The sequence below is a fragment of the Equus przewalskii genome, chromosome 14 (genome assembly GCF_037783145.1).
Source record: "Equus przewalskii isolate Varuska chromosome 14, EquPr2, whole genome shotgun sequence".
NCBI classification, from domain to species: Eukaryota; Metazoa; Chordata; class Mammalia; order Perissodactyla; family Equidae; genus Equus; species Equus przewalskii.
Genome location: NC_091844.1, coordinates 25,387,618 through 25,410,788, shown reverse-complemented (window position 1 = coordinate 25,410,788; position 23,171 = coordinate 25,387,618). Strand labels below are relative to the sequence as shown.

The 23,171-nt window shown below is 34.7% G+C and overlaps 1 protein-coding gene across 3 annotated transcripts in view; it reads right to left on the bottom strand.

The window, feature by feature from the left end:
• Positions 1-22,571, bottom strand: part of LRRTM4 (leucine rich repeat transmembrane neuronal 4) — a 751,667-nt gene extending 729,096 nt beyond the window's left edge. The window contains exons 1-2 of one of the 3 annotated variants that reach the window (XM_070573735.1): positions 22,330-22,571; positions 7,241-7,330 (exon numbers count right to left, since the gene is read on the bottom strand). The gene's annotated coding sequence lies outside the window, so the exon portion shown is untranslated. The remainder of the gene's footprint in view (positions 1-7,240; positions 7,331-22,329) is intronic. The other 2 variants (XM_070573733.1, XM_070573734.1) reach the window with 2 other exon arrangements.
• Positions 22,572-23,171: the final 600 nt, after the last annotated feature.

Genomic DNA, 23,171 nt, shown 5'->3' with positions numbered 1-23,171 from the left:
TTTCCAGTTGTGAGCCCAGCACTATGGAATGGTATCTGATTCCTGTCTGAGAAATCCAGAGGGTAAGAGATGTGTTTGTCAAAGCAAAGAAGAGTTAAAGTAGTGTTGGGATTGGCTTTCACTTTCAGTGTTGGTCTGGATAAAAGTACATGCAAGAGTTTTCCATGGAAGAGAGGAGGGCTATGAGAAGAGAGAGAGAGAGTCAGCTTGAAGCCATTTTAAATCCTGGTGATACCCCCAATAGTAAGAGTCTGTGTAAGTGCACTACTGAAACAAATCGACAAAAAAAAAAAACAAACAGAAGCCAATCAAGTTTGGACATGCATCATAGAGATGAAGAAAAAATGTGTGATCTTTGTCATGGGAAATTTTGTGCATTATTCCTAATGTGGCTATTAAAGATTTATCAATGCGCCCACAAGAAAGAGAAATATCTTTTGACATCTGCTAGGCCCAGAAATCAAAAAACCCTTTTACAATTGTACCAGTCAAAACAAGTTTCCCGGAAAGGTCAGAAACAGTAGCGAGTAAGTGTAGGAAGAGGTGAGTTAGTGTAGGAAGAGGTAAGCAAGAATGAGGGAAGCTGACTACACTTCCTTTATTTTCCTAGGTAATGGATGGCCCACTTCCATCTGGTCCTACACTGGAACAGGGGGAGAATGCTCACGCTTCATGAGATATGAGGTGTTGATTAATATGGTGGACTTACTACTTTCATTTACTAAATTGAGACTTCATGAACTAAGTATATATAACAGGATTTTTTGTTATCTCAAAGAACATTCAGTGACCTCACTTGATAATTTGACACTGACCATGGTAGGAGTATTTACACCAAGGAAATCAGCAAAAGCCAAAATTTAAAGCATGATTTATTGTTTTGTTGAGCGTCTAGACTTAAGAAAGTGATGAAGAAAATATTAGTAATACAGATTAGACTTAAAAGTTCTCTGTCTGTAGCCATTTAATTATAAATAACACAAAAGTTGAGAAATATTCTTCCAGTCTTTGATATCTATTATCTGATTGAGCAAAGAAGTCACTCACATCGTTGACAAACAAGTGAAATTCCAACATATGTCTTTGTTGTTTCACTTTTGTCTTACCCATTAATAGAAACAAAAATATCAGGTAGTATTCATGTTGGAACAATAGTTGGAGAGCCACTTGTCAAACATTTACCAGCATACCATCATGCCTAGTGGTCTACATATTTATTGCTCAAAAAGTGAACTAGTTTGAACACTTAAATGTTAGTGATGACCTGGTTCAATCAAGTACTCAATCAATTTCTATTATCACAATGTTACTTTCAATACCTTCAATAACTTCTTTCTTTCCTAAAATAGTATGTTCTCCTTAATGAAAATTAAAAGGCTGTGTCAGTTAAGAAATTAAAAATTACAAGTGAAAGAAATCTCAACCCAAATTGAATGAAAATAAAGTGGAAAATTATTTTACATCACGCCAAAGAGAATTCTATAGCTAGACACAGCTTGATCCAGAAATTAGAGGTATCACTGGATCCTTTGGTCCACTTCTCAGGCCTAACTTCCAATGTGTTATTTCCATTCTGATTCTGGTTTCAAGATAGCTCCAGTAATTCTAGTACCATGTGCATTAAGATTCAAGAACCAATAGTAAATGTCGCATTGCATGCAGTGACTCCGGTGCAGTCTTTTTTTTCCCACTCTTGAATAACTTTCTGTGCCCAGAGGCTTGAGACTCCCTGGGTGGTTTACATAAAGGTCATCTTTTCTACCCCTGAAGTGGTGTTGGGAATAGCTTATTAGAAAACATGTATTGAAAGTGGGAGGAAAAATAACGTGCGCATCTCTTCTGAAGTATAAAGTCACCACTAAAAAATGGCGGCCCCGCCAAGGCACACCTTGCATTCAGGTGGGGACCGTGTAACCAATCCTCACCATGGACTCTAAGCAGAATTGATATGGATCACTTCCAGGTCCAGGGAGTCAAGATAAAAGGTCTCTCTCTCCTTCTTCTGACCAGAACCCAGGACTCTAAAGCTCTGTTAAACTACTAGATTACAGGGGATTATTTATGTTAGCAGTGTAAATAGAATAAGGAGTTATGATAGATATTGGGAACAGAAAGCATACACCATGCAAATAAATAAATAAACCAACCAAACATGTAAGCAAACAAAAATAATAAGTAAAAAGCAAAAACAAAACATAACATTCCACTAACCTTCTGATCTTCCTCTACTCTGGCATCAGCATGTCATGGTACTATGCTCACTTTATTCTCAATATGTAAACCTCTTCCCATTCTCATTCACCAATTCCTAAACTTCCTAACTTCACTCTTAAATGGTAAAAAGGCAAAATTAACATGTTGTGCCTGCTTTCTCCTCCACACACGCATACACACTGAAACCACACAATACATGCATGCACGTTTAAAAATAATGTACTCATCAAGACACATTTTAATGATGTGCATAATTCAATTTCAACATGAAGAGAAACCTCGAATCATGTTTTTCAAAATAAAGGACCTTTTCTCCCTTTTCAATTTACTTATCATGGTTTAACAGTACCTCATTTCTCATAGTAGTGATAATTAGTTACTTAACTTGTTACAAACTTAAAGAAAAATAACATTTTATATATGCGTTCAGCTGAATTTAGGAATCTTGATCTCCACGCTGAAAACCTTTGGGCCCAATATGTATATTAATTAAGATAATGTTCATATTATTAATATAGTCACAGCAAAAGTTGTATTGAAATACAGACATACAAAAATGGACTCTTTCTGGGTCCGGCCCGGTGGCGCAGCGGTTAAGTTCGCACGTTCCCTTCTGGCGGCCCGGGCTTCGCCGGCCCTGATCCCGGGTGCGGACATGGCACTCCTTGGCAGTCATGCTGTGGCAGGCGTCCCACATATAAAGTAGAGGAAGATGGGCACGGATGTTAGCTCAGGGCCAGGCTTCCTCAGCAAAAAGAGGAGGACTTGCAGTAGTTAGCTGAGGGCTAATCTTCCTCAAAAAAAAAAAAAACCAAAACCACACACACACACACAAAATGGACTCTTCCTATGTCTCATTTTATTAACCAGTGAACTAACATCACACACGAAAAATAAATAATTTATGCTAGGATATTATAATAGGATATGATATAACAGGATATAATAGGATATTATGATAGGATATTAATAAGTAGATAGCGAAAATGTAAGACATGATAAAATAGGGTTGGTGTTGATGAAAATTGGACATTAAACCAATGAAAACAAAAATAAATTTATAATTTATAGATTATAATAAATTTTAGTAAAGAAAAAAAGATGTTATTGAACAGAATAGTGGGAGATAATTATTACTGGAGAATTAGGAAAGGAATCTTTGGAAATAATATTTTAATGTACTTTTAAGTAAAATGCTCTTCTACATTTGTGGAATGAATAAATTACTCAAAGTTTGTGAGACAAAACGGATGAGTAGGAGTGAACCAGGCAAAAATGAAAGACAAAGGAAAAGAATGTAGCAAAGAAAACAACAGGAAAATAGTTTGGGGAGAGATGAATGCTTGGCTTGTTTGAATAAATAATAGGAAAAAACAGATGAACAATAGAAACAGACTCACGGATGATTCAACATGAGAATTATCAGACAGGCTTAAAAATAATTGTGGTTACTATCTTAAAAAATTAGATCATAAGATGGAGGATTTCAGCAAATGAATAGAACTTTTACTTGCATACAATATAGATGGGGTAATAAGCTATTAGAAATTCAGAAAGTCAGACTAGAAGAAAACATAAAATTTATATCCCTACTAGGAAAAGACATAAAAGGTAAACAACATACTGACTATATTATCAGATATTATATTTTAAATCATATTGTACATGTTTTATGTTTATTGTGAAACCTATATCCATAGTGAAAATATAAATTAGAATAATTATTTTGTCATGTACTTAGCACTATGTATCAAGATCCATGGAAACATTCCTAGCCTTTAACCTAGTGTTCCCATCCTAGGATGTCTTAAAATAATAGAATACGATATTCAAACATATGCATTGCAGTATTACTAGAAAGACAAGAAAAAAACAAGTCACAAAAATAAACTTTCAAAAAACTAGGATATTTTACTGAAACATGACATATTAATCAATAAAATGTTTACACCCACTAACATATGAAAATAATTTTTATGACAAAAGCAAAATGGTATTCCTTTTATTGATTACACATGTGAAAAAAATCTATACTTATGCCAAAAAAAGTGAAAGTGACACAGAAAAAGAATTGGCTTGACAAATTTATAACCGTTTTGATAATGTCTGTATGGTTATAATTCTCCTTCTACAATATTTATGAGTCAGAAGGCTAGAAGATGGTACCAGAAGAGTGTTGATGTTACTCTAAATTATGACAAATTAATTTCAGATATTGATCAAGTTTCTGACTGTATTATGGAAAGATCTGGAATACTTTGTAAATGATTTTAAACTAAGTATCTTTCCTGACTACATAAACACCTTCAATCAGACATCCATTACAGCAGGCTGATTGGTTAGAATAGCTATTTTACTCTCTAATCTCCTTTTTGTATCTGAACCATTCTGATAGATCTCTTTGCCCTTTACATCTCATGTTTATCTTCTATAATTAAGGGAATGGTAACACAAATTTGTATAGCACAGAGATTTTGAGGGTTAAATAAATAATGATAGCAACACATATAAAGACCTATAAAGTGCTTAGTTTTGCTATAATATTGCCAGTAGTATTCACGCTTATACAGCTGGTTAAAAAAAAAACACATTTACTAAGTAAGTACTTGTGTTTATTATTTTCTGCATATCGGCCTGACATATCTAGCAATTATATGTTGGTAACTGTCATCATATTGCTGTTGTGGACTGGTTTTGGCCTTCTACAAAGTGTGGTTTATAATGTCTTCCGTAAACAAAAGTTTTCTATTTGTTCGCTAGATAGTTACACTCATTGTCATCATATGATGTGCGTATATGTGCATGGTCCTCTGTGAAGTACTATACAGAACAGCTTTGACTGAAGTAGCCCAACCAGGCATACTGTATCAACTAATGCACGAAGTCTTGAATAACACCATCAGTCGAGATTCTTTCTCTTTCTGGTACATGTTTCCAAATGAAAGCAAAACAGTACATTAGAAAGAACAGGAATATTGAGGGAAACAGGAGACCGGTTTGCATTCTGATGCAGCTCTATGAGCTGTTTCTCCATTTCACAAATACTTATTGAGTATGCACCGTATCAGTGAGCAAAAAAGATCTGGCTCTGCAAAGCTGGATATAAAAAAATTAAGTTAACCAGTCCTTACTTAAGTTCCTTATCTGTAAAATGGAAATAGAATTATAACATATAATTTCTAAGGTTATTTTGAGTATTAAATGTATATATCTCCATATCAATATCCACATATTGAGAGGTATAGCAATATATTCATATTTAATTAATGCAAGTTCAGTGTTTTCTGTGATAGATTTAATAATATTCAAATGAGCCTGTCTGTATATATTTTTGCATTTTTCACTATCAACTTTTTTCTTAGAAGAGAAAATCGGCTTTTATTTCTTTCTTATTGACCATATTGCCAGGGCATTCCCAGGTCTGCTCAAGCCCTTCTGTCAAACAGGTCTTATTGCGTTGGCACTATCACCATGGCGACCTGTGTTATGGTCCAGGCTCAACTATAAACCAGCAACATGACCTCAGTAATAGCACAATTCAGCTAAACATTTTTTCCAATAATCTCTAAAAGACGGCATCAGATTGCTTTAGTGGCTAATAGTCCCTGATTAACTGCATATTACCTGAATTAGCAAACAAATAAGTTATAAATATTAGGAAAATCTAGGGCAATATTTGGTCATCTTGCTTCCTTATACACCCTGACAAAATTAGTCCGATCACAGACTATTCTACCAGCTACCAAAAATCCCTCCATCTATCTCATATACTATATAAAAGAAAAAAGAAAATGTTTGAGAACAACTTTTTAGTGAACTAGATGAGAAGACATTAACTGCCACCTGCCCAGATTAGAGTCTTTTATAAGGCAATTCACGACTTCACAAATTAGCCCTTTATTTCTAAACAAAGCCATTTCACTGAAAAAGAAATCTTAAATATATCCCAAATGTAAACTCTCCTTATTTGTAGCAATAGAGAGCCCAATTGAGGGGGAAAAAAACCCAAAACTTAAAAGTTGAGTTTATATAGAACAATTTGTAGCAACTTCAGAGTGAGTATTGCATTTATTTAGGGAAGTGAGATATATGTTTATGTTACAAGGTCCCCAAATGACCCTGAGTCACTCTCATCTAAAGCAGACAGCATGAAGTTAATGGTGACAATAGCAAATGAGAAAATGAACATCCTTCAGCAGCAGGAGCATAAGTAGCAAGGCAACACAAACTCAGATGCTTATCACTGCAGTCCCTACACCCTGTGGGTTTAATGATTAATATATAATTAGAATGTAAATAAGAACTATCTACATATTACCCTGAAACATAGGTCCCATCAGAAAATAATACTTCCGTACTAGAAACATCGATTTCTCATATGTATCTGTGTATGCACACAAACACGCACCCCCAACACACAAGTTTGATTGTTTTATGCATGTTTTTACTTGCCATAAATGACTGCCTGTAAAAATACGGTTGTATTTAAAACATTATATATTTTATTCAAACATATGCTAGAGGTACTGCTCCAATTTTCATTTTACAGATGAAGAAGCAGAGGTATGGGTTTTAAAATAAATTTCTCAAGACTGTACAGCCAATGACATGGTGAAGCCAGTATTAGAACTCATGGAGTCGGCCTCCGAAGCCATGACCTTAGCCTCAAGGCTGGCCCATTGGAAGCTGTTCTATAGGAGCTGCGCTGAGAGTGTGGAGGAACACGAGCAGGAGCTATAAATTCCCACAGTCCTGGAGGTAGATTCAGTCCTGACCAGGTTTGACTTTTATACTAAACAAAAGTTGTATGGAAAACGACTAATCCTCAGAGCTAAATTCGGCAACGAACACCCTCCGACTCAAGAAAGTATGGGAGCTCTAACCTCTGGGCATCTGCCCTCTAACAAGTTTGCATGGGCTGAGATCTCCTGCAAAGGAACAATGGAGAATGCTGAACTGCGTCCAAGACGGACTGACCACTTTTCTAGGTCCTGCAGAGGATGGTATCATTCCGCCAAAGACTGACCTGAATGACGGAAGTCACGCTGATGGCCGGCTGGTGGGCTGAGGCCTCCCAGACTTTTCATCACACATGTTTTTTAGCCAAGCAACTGACCTAAAGGCAAAATTAGCACATTTAGAAGAAACTTCTCTTTTTGTTCTCACGTTCTCTAACTCTCTCTCCAGCTACATATTTTACAAATACAACTCACTGACTCCAAGATGAACTAGGAAAGATAAGAATACGTTATGCCATGAAGAATCATTTACTAGCACTTACTTAGCATGGTATTAGAAATGAGAGTACGAATAAATATATACAATATATCCAATTTCAAGTTATTTTCTGTCTTCCTAAAGGAAATAATGCATATAGTTTAAAAGATCGGTAAAATAATACTAAAAAACTTACAATAGTTAAAGTAATTAAACAAGAAGGCCATTAGACTGGGGTGGCTCCGATGCCTTAGCAGCCTATGCAAGCAAACTGAAACCTAAGCCAGAATCAGTGCAGTTAAATCTAAGAATATAAAACTTAAGAACAACCAACTACAAACAGCCAACCTGGCTTTCCAAACTAAGGCCACCCTAAGCTAGAACCAATCAAATAATTTTCTTGGTTTGCTTCCACATCTTCTCTATAAAAACCTCTCCTGCCGGTGTAGTGTTCCTAACCACTTTGGGTTTGGTGTTGCCTGATCTGAATGCTGAAATAAACTCTTGAAAATTTTAACGTGCCTCAGTTTATCTTTTAACATAATGCATGAGTGTGATAAAACTAAGTACCGAAAGCGTACAATAAGAATGTGGCGAATTACTCCTGTGGCCCGTGACAGAGAACTAATTTATAAAGCTGGAAGCCATTTGTTTGTTAACAGAAGTGTCAGCAAAATTCTTGTAATTCAAGTCTTCTTAGGCTGTATAACAATTCAATGTTTACTTATATTACCCTTTCAGGTCAAATTGTCTGCGAGTTAATCATGATACAGAGAATATATCTGAGCTTTAATTTGCTAAATTCTTATCCAATATTAACTTTTAATTTGACTCCGAAGTTTCTGCATCACACTGCTTTTCACATCAATATAGACACATAATTATGTAACTAGATATTGCATAACGTATATATAGAGAGATGTATGTTATTATAACTCTACAAAAATGTGGATATTATTTAAATAATTAAGATCATGCATTGAGAGTTATTTTCAAAAACCCACATTGATGAGAAGAGGGCTGATTTAGGCAATATTTGGTGTTTTAATGCTACAGCTGTGTTTAGTGGATATGACCAATATGTAAAACTCATGCATAAATTTCAGGGTAAAAGAGTTCTTGAGTAATAAAGAAACACTGTATTCAATATTTTTATTTCATAACAAAATTGCATATTAACAGTATTCGCTTTTTCCTTTTTAATACCTGCACACACATGGAGTTATTTCTACTTGCATGATTTAGCAAACTGTTCCTTAGAGAAAATGTAGGAGCTAATGAAGCTTATTTTATTATTGATTTGTGACTTGTGGTTGATTGACTTGTTAACTTCATAAGTGACTTGACTGAATGTGACACTTAAACACTTTGTTGAAACAGCCTTCACCCATGCTGTCAAAGCTGGCAGAGCTGCTTTCTAAGGAAATGTTGGGTTCAGTGTTGATGGGTACCATAGTGCAGGCTTTCTCAAGGTCAGCACTACTGGTATTTTAGATCACATAATCCTTTTTCTGGGGGCCGTTCTGTGCATTGTAGGATATTCAGCAGCATCCCTGGTCTCTACCCATTAGATACCAGTCACAACTTCCCACTCCAGTTATGAAGATCTCAAATGTCGTCAGATATTACCAAATGTCTCTTGGGACCAAAATACACTCTCTCCCACACTGAGAACCACTTCTCAAGTAGAGGAGGGTGAAGAAAATTCAGAGACCACAAATCAAGGGCAGGATCTAAGCACAGGAATTTTTCCAGAAAGGTCTTAAGTACAAAAAATAACATTTAGTATAAACCAAATAGAAGAATTAAAGTCAATATGTTTCATTATGTTAAAATTATTAAAGACAAAATGATTACTAATGTACATATTTTTAAAAGTCAATCAGCTTCAAGACCACAATAATTTACTTATTCACATGCTATAAGACCATCTGAATTTCCAAATTAAGAAAATGTAATATGTGAAGGCACTGCTATTCTTGACAGGTTCTTTTGGTCTCAAAATATTAGGCTCTGAAAGTCCATTCTTCAGAATTTTCAAAATGGAAGATTGGAATAATTTTGTTTCTAAAAAAGATGGACATTTTCAGAATGAGGTGTTTCTCACATCATCTTACTGATGATACCATTCTCCAACTACTAATCAATTTAAACTAAAGGCTAATAGAGGGAAAATGTATCTTAAATAAGAAAGACACTATTGGCTATCTCAAAACATATTTGAATATTATTTAAAAGATGAGTGGACACTAAATTAGCTGTTAGAATAGTCTAATCACCCTTTATTTTTGAAACTCAGAAAACACAATTATGACAAAGAAATTAGAAACATAGTTTTATTAATACAAATTTTAATTAACATTATCCTTAAATAAAATGATATTAAAGAAGAGTTACATTTACTAGCACCAGCTCCAATTCTTTCTTTAGACAGTAAAAATTATCATTTATATTAAAAGATCAGCCTAAAGTTAGTTAATTGTGGCTAGAGTGCCATAAAAATAATTCAAACTTGGCAATTTTTAATAAATTTAAACTATAATTTGTGTCAGCCTCAGAACAATTCAACAGACTAAGAAGTCACTGGTCCTTATTCTTAATGTTATTAAGAAGGAAACACATGAGATATGCGATATTCAATTACTACGTTAACATGTGCTCGTTTGTACTTTGGAATGAAAATTAAACTTCTGGCGTTCCTGCAAGACAAGATGTGTCAATTCTTAAATCAAGACAAGATTTACTAAACACGTCTGTAACGTATCATAGACCCTCGTACAAGCTTCAGGCTGTTTTCCTGTGGTGATGTCTTAATTTCTATAAATAGAATGGCTTGGAAAAACAATAGAATATTACAACCACATCAAGCAATTCAAGGGATTTCACAGACAAAATATCCACACACTGCCAGTGAGTTTTCTGTTGGGGGGCACTGACGAGTGTCTTATGGCACCATTTCTTCACTAAGCGACACTAACCCGAGTCTGCCTGGAGAGAAATATTCAAATTCAGATTGGCAGGTGGGAAAATAATACATTATGTTGGCTACATTTCTACAGGAATACATTGCTTGCTAAAACTTTTTTATTCTCAGTGGCTTTTAAGTTCTTGAAGGCTTTCTGCTAAGCTTTCACGTAAAAGTAAAAGTAAGTTAAAGACCAGCGAACTCTTGAAAAATGGGAAACTCCCATGTGCCTGACTGGGGCTCTTGTTGAGGCTGTATCGGGCACTTCATTGTGAAAGTTATGGCTGCAGTTACGGCTCTAATGGATGCATATAATGTTTCTTTCACTAATTTTAGATTTAGACTGTACTTCTGCTGAAAATTATTCTTTGTTTTGGGAAGATCTGTGTCCAAGTGGTTAACCAGAGGGCATCTAATCCAGAGCCTAGAGGAGAGGAGGAAGGATTATCTTGATTTCATATTGGCAGACAAAGCCTACAGGGAAAAAGGCTGAGAGAGGCAAAGACCAACCTGGGTCATTTTGCGGAGGTTCCCCAAGTTCTGTTTCAGACTAGGTAACCCAGTGCTTGGACCTGGCTTTGGGACGGATAGTTACATTCTGACAGCTTGTCCTGAAGGTCTTAGGCTCGAGGCCATCAACCTCCTAATGGAAGTGACATCATGCAGGTACTGGAATGAAAAGAAAAAGGCTCTAGGGAGTAGGTGGCTGGATGCCTTGAGGGAACAACTGCGAGTGAGTGAGTTCTGTCACTCTCCGTTGCTGAGGTGATCTAGTCTTTGTATGGCGGTGGCTCCATGGAATAAGAGGAGAACAGAGATGACGGTACAGTAACCACATCTGGGGACAATGCCCTTTTGTTTTTCACAAGCCTTCAATATATTTTGCCTAAGCTGGAAATTAGTTTCTGCTATCACTGTTAAGAATTAGGGCAAGGTCTGTGCACATGTTTTGTATAAACGTGTGGTGGTGGCAAGAGACCACCAAGACAGATTTATTAATTTGTGCAATATTGGGGGAACATAGGCGCATTCTATCAAATTTTTAAATAATGCCTGGGGAGAAGAACCTGGTTTGAAAAAAAAAGAAAAAAAGTAAGAGAATGAAAAAAACACAGAGAGAAGGCGGGAGAGGGAGAAAGAAGAAAGATTCAAAATTTACAAAATTCGGAGAGATTATGAATTTGAGAAAAATAGCAAATCCTGTCATGTACTTCCTGGGTTCCACATGTAAAAGGAACCCCTGGAATTAAATGTTCTATGCTACACCTCTCCTTTTAACCACAGCTGCCAGAGCAAAGTTCCCACTTACTAGAATATAATCCTACGTTTAAAAGCTCATTTACCAAATTTTGTCAACATCGTAGTATATTAAACACCTTACCCCACGCTGATTATCAGTTTTCTTTGTATCCTGTATTAACATTGCTTCTTCTATTTTTACAGCATTTAGTTTTTCATTTCAAGTAATACATAATAGGTATAACCTGAAAATTTAAAAAAATATATATTTCGTATAGTACTCTCCCCTAGAGATAACCACTATTAATGTCTTCAGTAGAAACTTAAAATAATATTATGATTATACATATGCAGATACACATGCCTATATAATTTACAAAAATCCTAAATTGTAAGTCTTTTTGGAAGGCATATTTTTACTAAGAAATAAGTATATTTATGTCAACAGATATTTTTCTGCAGTGTTTCTTTAACAGAATATACCAAGATCTATTTAAATAATTCTATGTTTTTAAATTTTTAAGTGATTTTCAGGAAAGCATCCTGCTTCTCCATAGTTCTATTTTTCATTTTATTTTTTATTTTAATAATCAAAATAGACAATAACATGTTGTCTATTTTGTATATAATTGTTTAATTTGTATACAATTACTTTTGTATACAATTGTATAAATAAGTAAAAAAATATATTTTTCATTTTAATAATCAAAAATTACAAAACAATGATGAAAAATTATGAGGGTGCATTCAAATACTGCCTTCATGTCTCTGCATGAAGTTTGATATTGGTTAGTAGAACTAAATAGCTTTAATTTATGTTTAGTGATTATACTATTCATAGATTGCTAAGAAATTTCGAAGACTAGTGTTGAATTTTTTAAATTATCTTTTGCTTCAACAGAGATAGTCATATAATTTTTTCTTACATAAACTATTGATGTGATGAATTATATTTACAGTTATCAAGTATTGAATTATACTTGCACTAGTGGAATGAACTCTATGTTTAAATGTTGTATTGGTCTATTGATGAAATCAATTTTGGCATATATTAATAATTTATTATCTGTAACTTCCTCTTTTGCAGTGTTAGGTTTTCTTATCTATGTTATTCTTGTTTATTTAAAATGAATTAGGAAATACTCCATCATTTCCTAAACTCTAAACAAATTTAAAAGTGCTTTTAATTCTAAAAAAAATTTATTGATCAAATAAACATTTATAAAACTTGTTTTCTCTGCCAGTAACGCCTATTGTTTTATCAGTTTTTTATTTATAATAATATTTTTGTAATAATTTTATTAATTAAATGTAGCAAAGGTTCTTATTGACCTTTTCAAATAAATATGCTTAGATTTATTAAACAATATTTGTTATTTTGTTGAACATTTATACTGAGTTTTCCCATTATATTTCCTATTGTTGTTGTCTATATTCTAAGTTTCAGATGAATGCTTTTTCCATTTTTTAAAATATAAAAATTTAAGAGAATCAATTTTTCTCATGATATGATCGTAAAATATCCTAAATATTTTAAATAAAAGATATTATTTTTATTGTTAATTTGCAGTTACATCAGTATAGTTTTAATTGTTTCCTTGTGAAGGCATTATTTGCGAAATTTGAATTTTCTCCAAATTTCCCCAAGAAAGAGATTTAATGTTTTCTTTTTTAATTATTATTTCAAAGATTTCTTAAATTATGATAAAAAGTTGTGCACATTTTCAACTTTAGGAAAGATGTTAGATATTTCCTTAGAGTTTAATATATAAAATATAAGACTGCATTTATATATCACATTAAGATTTTACAATACTTTGTCTTTTTTCATATATACACAAATATAGCCCCATTAATATTTCTCTAATGACTTGCTAATTTTTTTCTTTATTTTCGGCCAAAGATGAAAGTGATATTTTAAGTCTCTCATTATTATTATTTTAATTTATCCTTGTATTTATAGTTTTTTCTGTTTTGCTTTAATAAAATAATTGTGTTAATAATACTTGCAAGTTTACTTTAAATTGCACCATATTCCACACAATTAGAGATGAAGAAATGTAACTCTTCTCTCTTTTTTTGAACAAAAGAAACTCCTTTTTTTTTGAGGAAGATTAGCCCTGAGCTAACATCTGCCACTAACCCTCCTATTTTTGCTGAGGAAGACTGGCCCTGAGCTAACTTCGTGCCCATCTTCCTCTACTTTATATGTGGGACGCCTGCCACAGCATGGCATGCCAAGCGGTGCCATGTCCACACCCAGGATCCAAACCTACGAACCCGGGCCGCCAAAGCTTATGGTGCGCACTTAACTGCTGCCCCACCAGGCTGGCCCTGAAAAGTAACTCTTGATCGTTCTGACTTTGAGACTGACTATCTTCCTTTATGTTTTCCATACTTATCCTTTCTTTTTCTGCTCAAGTACACATTTCAAATCTTCACTTGGGCTCAAATGGTTTAGAAGTTATACATTCTTTTTTCAGCCTGCCATTCTTGAAAATAGAAGATAACTTTTGTAGACTATACTTAAATAGATATTTCTAAATATTTATCATGGCAACCTGATTTACTTCAGTTTCAGATTGCTCTGCTTTCCACGAAATATTTTATTGCTTATCACAATTTTAATTTTTTCCTGCACCCCAATTTATAATGACAATACTATGCTTTACTAGCACACTGCCTATTGTCCTTTCTTTTATATCACTGTTATCCTTTTTATTACTATTTAATTTCCCATTCATATGTAAGATTTTCAGAATCGGTATGTGAGCGGCATTCTAAGTGAGTTTTTGCAGTTCGGAGAATCTGTGAGGTGAGATGGTTTCGCTAATTTAAATTTCTGCAGTCACAATCTTTTCACTTCAAATTTTGTATCCATCTTTCATTGCCTTCCTGTATGCAGAGAAATCTGAGTCCAACTACATCTTTTCTTCACCTTTTATAGATGACATGTCTTTTCTGCATGAATGCTTGTGTGATTTTTTCCATCATTAATGTTCATGAATATTTCTTAAAAGAACATTTTAAGTACATGTTCCAAATCCTGAACATACAGAAACACTTACAAGGTAATAAAATTAATACACAATATTTATGGCTATACATATACTAATAGAAAAAAAGGAAACAACGTAGCCAGCTGACAAAGATTAAAATGCTGATAGTTAATATCCACTGATAATAAGAGTTCAGAGAAAATGAACTCTTATCCTGATAGTGTGATTATTTCAGAATATCTGGAAATGTGTGTAAACATGCATTCTTTTTTACCCAGCAATTCTATTTCTAGGCATTTATTCCAAGGAAATAATTGAACAAAGGTAATCAAGTTACATAGACTCTATGGTTCTTAAAGTTTTAATCATAATTATCAAGAAATTATGCCATATATCTCTACAGAAATTGTGCTATATAGACCAAGGGAATAAAATAGTAAATAAAACTGTGCTGGGAAACTGGATATCCAAATGCAGAAGAATGAATTTGGAACTTTACTTTGCATCATATACAAAAATTAACTCAAATACCTAAACATAAGGCCAAAATTATAAAACTTTTAAGAGAAAACAGGGGGAAAGTTTCATGACTTTGGATTTAGCAAAGATTTCCTATATATGACATCCAAGACACAGGCAACAAAAGCAAAAGTACATAAACTGGATTACATCAAAATTTAAAACTTCTATAAATCAAAGAACACAATCAACAGAATGAAAAGGCAACCTATAGAATGAGAGAAAATATATGCAAATCATTTATCAGATAAGGGGTTAATAAATAGAATATATAAAGAAATTACTACAAACGTACTTCAACATAATAAATGTCATACATGACAAGCCCACAGCTAACATCATATTCAAAGGAGAAAAATTAAAAGCTTTTCTTCTAAGATCAGAAATAAGAAAAGGATGTCCAGGACACTTGTATTCAACATGGTAGTGAAAGTCCAAGCAATAGTATTGGGCATGAAAAAGAAATACAAGGCATGCAAATCAAAAGGAAGAAGTACAATTCTGTCTCTTTGCAGATGGCATGATCTTATATATATAAAACCCTAAAGACTCTACCAAAAAACTGCTAGACTAATAAATGAAGTCAGTAAAGTTGCAGAGTACAAAATCAACATACAAAAATCAGCTGTGCTTCTATATACTAACAGTGAATTATCTGAAAGAGATATTAAGAAAGTAATCCCATTACCATAGCATTGAAACCAATAAAATACCTAGAAATAAATTTAACCAAGTAGGTACAAAACCTGAAAACTGTAAGACATTAATAAAAGAAATTGAAGACGACATAAATAAATGGAAAGATATCTATGTTCTTGGTTAGAAGAATTAATATTGTTAAATGTCCCTAATACTCAGAGTTCTACAGGCTCACTGAAATCCCTATCACAATGCTAATGGCATTTTTCATAGAAATAGAACAAACAATTCTAAAATTTTTATGGAACCACAAAAGACCCCAAATAGCCAAAGCAATCTTCAGAAAGAAGAAAGCTGGAGGCATCTCATGTCCTGATTTCAAACTATATTGAAAAGCTACAGTAATCAAAACAGTATGGTACTGGTATTACAAACAGGCACACGGAACAGGGGAACAGAATAGAGAGCCCAGAAATAAAACCACACATATAAGGTCAACTAATTTTTGACAAGGGTGTCAAGAACACACAATGGGGAAAGGATAATCTCTCTTCAATAAACAGTGTTGGGAAAACTGTATATCTACTTGCAAAAGAATGAAATTGGACCTCTACCTTACACCATTCACAAAAATTAATGAAATGGATTAAAGACATGAACGTAAAACCTGAAACCATAACATTCCTAGAGGAAAAAATCCTCGACATTGACCTCGGCAGTGATTTCTTGCATGAGATACCCAAAAAACCCAGGAAACAGAAGCTAAAATAAACGAGGAACCATGTCAAACTAAAAAGCTTTGCAAAGCAAAGGAAACAATCTGTAAATCAAAAAGATAACCTACAGAATGGGAGAAAATATTTTGAAATCATATATCTCATAAGGGGATAATGTACAAAATAAAGAATTCATACAACTCAATAGCAAAAAAAACAAATAATCCACTTAAAAATGGGCAAAGCACCCAAGCAGGCATTTTTCCAAAGAAGACACAAATGGCCACTAGGTACGTGATAAGTGCTCACCATCACTAATCATCAGAGAAATGCAAATCAAAACACAATGAGCTATCACCTCACATTTGTTAGAATGGCTACTATCAAGAAGACAAAAGAAAACACGCATTAGTGATGATGTGGAGAAAAGGGAACCCTTGTGCACTGTTGGTGGGAATGTAAATTGGTGCAACCATTATGGAAAACAATATGGTAGTTCCTCAAAAATTAAAAGTAGAGCTTGCTATTAATAGGCAATAAAAATATCTTTCAACATATAAAAACTGAAAATGACAAAGGAAAGATCTGTTTACGTATTAAAGTCAAATGCAGGTCCTGACTCGTATACCAGTGGGTCTCAGGTTCTCATATTTGAATGTGCATCAGAATCACCTCAAGAGCTTATTAGAACATAGATTGCTGGGTCCTGTCCCCGAGTTTCTGATTCAGTAGGTTTCAGGTGTAGCCCAAGAATCTGTATTTCTAACAGTTCCCATGTGACGCTGATGCTGCTGGTCCTGGAACCACACTCCAGAAACCACCAGTGTACCCTCATTTCACAATGCACATCTCTCCATCTTTCCTTTCAGGAAGAAAAGGCCTCATTCCATTCAAACTCTGCTACTGTCTACTGGCCCAGAACCAATGCGGCAGCCTGCTGGGTACCCTACACCCAACAGTGACAGCCAGGAAATGATGAAATGTGGTCCCCTCTGTGATGAAACGGGTCAGCATAAGCTGCTGCAAGTTATTTTTTTAAACAGAGGATTACAGATTTTTCTCCTTAGCTATGTCATTTCCATGGTCTGGGATTATATACAGTTTTCCATTGGATAGATGAATTCCTAAAAATTTGTGTATGCATGTTTCATATCATAAACTATATTAAATCTCAGGTGGACACAAAAGTAAACATTCCAAGTATAAAAAGTAGGCTCAAAATGGAAAGTTTATCAGATTGGTGGAAAAATAGACATTGTTAGCCATGGAAGTGAAAGGAAAAATAAAGATATTATGACTCAACTGACTACATAAAATTAAAACTAATTTCTCTATAACCAAAATATAATTAAACGGGAAAGCAAAGCCAGTTAATCTACAAAGCAATTCTGAGAGACCATGTGTAAATACACTTTACGAAAAAAAGCTTGTAAATACTGGCAAAAATACATCAATATTCAAGGAGCTATACTAGCAACAGATAGGAAAATGCAATTCTTATGTGGTAAATGCAATGGGGAATTCTGAAAATGTGAATGGACCTTTTTGTGGTAAAATAAATGCAAATTCAAACATAAAGCATATAGTAGTATTTTAAGAAGTGCTAAAAACAATAAATGTTAATATGTATTTATAATATGTATGTATAAGTATTTCTGGTGGGATACACAATTAGCATAGTAATTTGGAATCAAGTTTACAAAATTTATCAATAACCATATACATATGTGTATATATATATATTTACATATCCTTTGACTTAGCACCTTGGCTTGCCAAAATTGATGCTCAGGCAGAAACTCCAAAAAATTGAAGACGTTCATTACAGCATCACCATTTTAAAATTGGAATGAATCATCTAACTATTGTTGTACCTGTGCTTAGGTTAAGTAAATTGCTTCAATCAATTTAATAATACACGATATAACCCTTAAGTAGAATTTAATGACACTCTGCAGCAATAAGAGAAACAATTTTAGGTAAGTAAAGAATAAGCCAAATGTACATGTATATCCATTATGCAGTAATAACTATATAAAACTACATTGGGTGGATGGAAGAAAAGAAAAAAAAGTCACTTAAGAGGGATAAGAATTATAGATAGCTTTCTTGTCTTAATTTATTATTTTTTAAATTGCTTGTAAACATTTTGCTATTAAAAAAGAACACACTTTTCTCCTGTTTACCAGAAGAATAGCAACAAGGCTTTCCCTCCTTCCTTTACCAAAAGAAGCTGTCACTGTACATCAGGGGTTGGCAAACCCTGGCCCTTGGGCCAATTCCAGCCAGCTGCTTGCTTTTTGCACAACCTGTGAGCTAAGAGCTTTTCCATTTTTTTTTTTCCTGAGGAAGATTTGCCCTTTGCTAACAAGCATTGCCAATCCTCCTCTTTTTTTACATGAGGAAGATTAGCCCTGAGCCAGCGTCTGTGCCAATCTTCCTCTATCTTTTTGTAGGTGGGACACTGCCACAGCATGGGTGGTGAGTAGACCAGGTCTGCGCTCGGGATCCAAACCTGTGAAACAGGTTGTTGAAGCAGCACACACGGAACTTTAACCTCTCGGCCACGGGGCTGGGCCCCTAAATTTTTGAAAGATAATTTCCTTCACTCTTATTTTCAGGGAGAATGGGAAAAATCAAACAGCTTATAGTAGTTATTTGGAAATACTGGATTAGCTTCCATTATTTGTGAAACAATAAAACAAGAATTAAAAGTTCAATAAGAGGATCAGTTAACATGGTAAATATTTTCATTTACATATTTCAGTTTCCTTGTACTATAGAAAGATACTCAAGTACTTCTGCTAGAAAAACCCGCACCCTCCTTTTACTTTTTTACTTTTTGGTGGCATCATTAGAAATACGAAACGCTGTTGTGTTCTCTTCCCTCTACATTAAATTATTAAATTGCAAAGACAATGTCCTGTGCATTTTAAACCAAGATAATTAGGGTGATCTGGATTTGGCTGTAGCTGCTCTGGGTGTGTAAGCAAATACTGGCCATGCTCCCCTATCCAGCGAGACCATTCTGGGCTCCATCAGGCTTCATTTCCTTCAAATGAAACTACCCACATTCACCACCAGGACGGACTGAAAGTCTGACCAAAAGTATGTGGAGTGGGTCCACCCAAAAGCAAAGAAAGAGGTGAGGGTGCTGAGTCAGGCAGACCTTTAGCAGAAAATATTTTGTTTTTTTTTTAATTTGCAGTTAATTTATGCAGTGGTGCATTGGAACTGAACTTACACCAAAAGTGGCTGTCTGCTGCCATCATTATTACTATGACATGTGAATTCAAAAGTGCCATTTTTGTATGGAAATTGTCTTCTTTTAAAAAAAAAATAAAGTAGTAAATACAGTAAAAAATTAAGCAGTGGGCCAGCCTGTGGTGTAGTGGTTAAGTTAGCACACACTACTTTGCTGGCCCAGGATTCACGAGTTCGGATCCCAGACATGGACCTACACATGGCTCATCAAGCGGTGCTGTGGCAGTGTCCCACATACAAAAGAGAGACAGACTGACACAAATGCTAGCTCAGAGCCAATCCTCCTCAACAAAAAAACAAATACATAAATAAAATTAAGGAGTAGAATAATTATTTTAAAAAAACTCCATCTTGTTGTACTTTGACCCTTATTCTCTTTCCCTAAAGGGTAAGGATTACTTAGTTTTTAAATTTTTCCTTTCTGTTTTTTTTTTAAGCAAATATATATATATATTTGTATCTGTATACCTGCATTGGATCTCCACATATAAGCAAAAACATAATATTCTTTCCAATTTCCTCCCCTTGCTCTTATGAGTTGAATGTATTTTACAACTCTCTTCATTATAGCTTTAAAAATTATGTGATTCTCTCTAATGCCTGCATGTTTCATGAGAGATGGCACAAATGTATGCCATAAAATAAATCATATTTCCCCTAGACCTAGCTGCCAATATCTATGGTCTCTATGCTTTCTTAATTGATCATGTTTTGAACAACCAAATGACATTTACCAATAATTAGTGTAATTGTGAATAATCAAGTATTTATATAACTGTCATTTAAAAACTTCATTTATTCTCTCAAGATACATGCTTTGACAGTGCCACAAGCTGGTCACTGAGTTAGGACTACTCCAGGAAGACAAAAGTCAGTAAGCACATGCAAGCACACGTGGACAATTGCTTTGACCCTCTGTGTGCGTGGAGGTCTTTTTTGGTTCAATACTTAGAGCTGATAAAGACTCTACAGCAGATATATGTTGTTCCTCCTTCATATCTTTCAAATCCAAGTGAAATTAAAAAAGAATCATTTATTTTCATTGTATTTTTCTTTATCCATTTAGAGATACACAGAATGAAGATTCACAGAATGAAGAAGAAATCTGACACAACTTAATAGATGTTGATCATACAGCTTATTGTTTTGGCGGGAAAAGCAAAAACAAAAACACAGGGGTATGGGCTTCTGAGCAATTCAATCTTTTGTTAGTAGAAATATGTCTGGGGAAATCAGAAATCAATTTGCTTTGAGTAAAGCCTATTATATAAATTATTCCTTAGAGACATTATTTTCTATTTATTTCCTTAAAAATGTATTAAAATTTAGGGAGGATAGAGAACATAATTACATCAGTGCATCCACATTGGTGTTTGTTTCTTTAGATTTAAACTAGAGACTTAAAAACATGTTGAGAGTAGTGCATTTTGTAAAGCCAAATACTCAGGAATAAAAATGTTAAGCTCTGAAATAGTAATCTAATTATACTACGAGCAGAAGTAAAAGGGGAATGATAAGTTGGGACAGTACCAGCAAAATATACCAAAGTGGAAGGGTTAATTTGCTTAAGAAGATTTATTAGGATCATATTTGAGTTAAAAGCATCATAAAAAAAGATAAACATATTAACAGTAAGAAAAGTAAAGATATGAATGGCAACATAGATACTCAAATAACAAATGTAAAAAAAGTTCACTCTGATAAATAATAAAATAAATGCAAGTTAAATTAAAAAGAGTAACCTCTACCATCGCCACCATGGGCCCGATCCATCAACAATTCTTATGGTTTACTTTCAAAATAAAGTGAGACTCTGTCCCCTGTGACCTCCTTAATCTAAGGTACTGTCATCACTCACCTGAACTATTGCAAGAAACCTCTGCAATTCTACTCTTGCTTTTCTCAAATCTATCTTACACTGAACAGCAGAGATTATATTTTAAAAATACAAATAAGTCGTGCGAATCCTGTGCTCAGTGCTCTTCTCAGAGCTACTGCTTCTAGAAAGGCCAGCACAAGCTATACCCTGGCCAGTGCATGAGGGCACTTAACCAACACGCTCACAGGTTTCTACTTCTTGGGTATTTAGAAGTGTGTACTGAGTTGGGATACTGGCCTGCTTCTCAAAGGAGCATACTTGAACTTAGTAGACACTTTTAGGGGGGTTGTATTATGTTATTGAGAGTGTAGACCAAAGCAGAGCAAGATGTAAACATTACCCTGCCAACACCAAATGCATACTCAGGAATAGCTCATAAGATTAAAATTTGCTTGCCGCAAACTCCAGCACAAACATCCCATCCCCACTGTTCCCGTATCTAGAACTTCTGTCTGTTACTTTAAGGCAGTGAGGGTCAGGGCCACTCTTCTTGGGGCCCCTTTTGTTTATAAGTAAATCCAGGGGCCAATTTCCCCTTCCCTCAACCAGCCTGCAGTATATCTTAGAAAAGTTTCCCAAAGCATTCTTCAGGAAGACGGCATTTATTAAAGTTACTACTGCTGTGTAACAAATTAATCAACATTTAGCAGCTTAAAACATCTAATTTGTTATGCTCACCGTTTCTGGGGACAGGAATTTGGACAGGGCACAGCAGGGATGGCCTTCTCTGCTCTATGGTATCTGGGGCCTCAGCTGGGAAGACTCAAAGGATGAGGATATCCCTGAACACTTGTTCACTCCTACGTCTGGCACCTGCTCTTCAATGACTCAGACACAAGGGCTGCTGATTAGTTATGTGTGGCTTCTGTCTCTGTCTCTTGGCTTCCTTGCAGCCTGACAGACCCAGGCAGGACTCAATCACAAGTGTTACAACCAAACAAAGGAGAAACCACATCATCTTTTATGACTCAGACTCAGGAGTCACAGAGCATCATTCAGTCCACAGTGGTCCAAGGAGTCACAAGCCTGACCAGGTTTCAACGAGACTGCCAAAAGAAGGGAGTGCGTCAAAGAACCGGGGGCCATGTTTTAACAGCTCTGATCCTTGTACTGATACAGTTACGGTATCCCTGATACTGATACAGCTATCCCTCCTCAACTTCATATTCCTTCCATCATTGCGAAATTTGAGAGATTAGAGTATGGAGGTGGCTACCCAGGGAGAGTGGCGTTCATTTGGAAATCTCATTTGCCCTACTCCATTTGCAGAAAGAAGTAGAAATGAACATGGATATTTGAAAACAAACCTGATCACCCTGCTGATTAGAGCTCTATTGATGATGAAAGTGATGTTGATGTCTGACCTAATATAGTTCTTGGACATTTCTAACTTACTTGGAATTTATGAATATTAAAATCCATTATAAAGTCAAAGATAACAGACAGACCTTGCAAAGAAAAGTCAGGGCAAGCATTTATGAAAAATATGAATACAACAGGAAAGTTGAATTTTTGTGCAT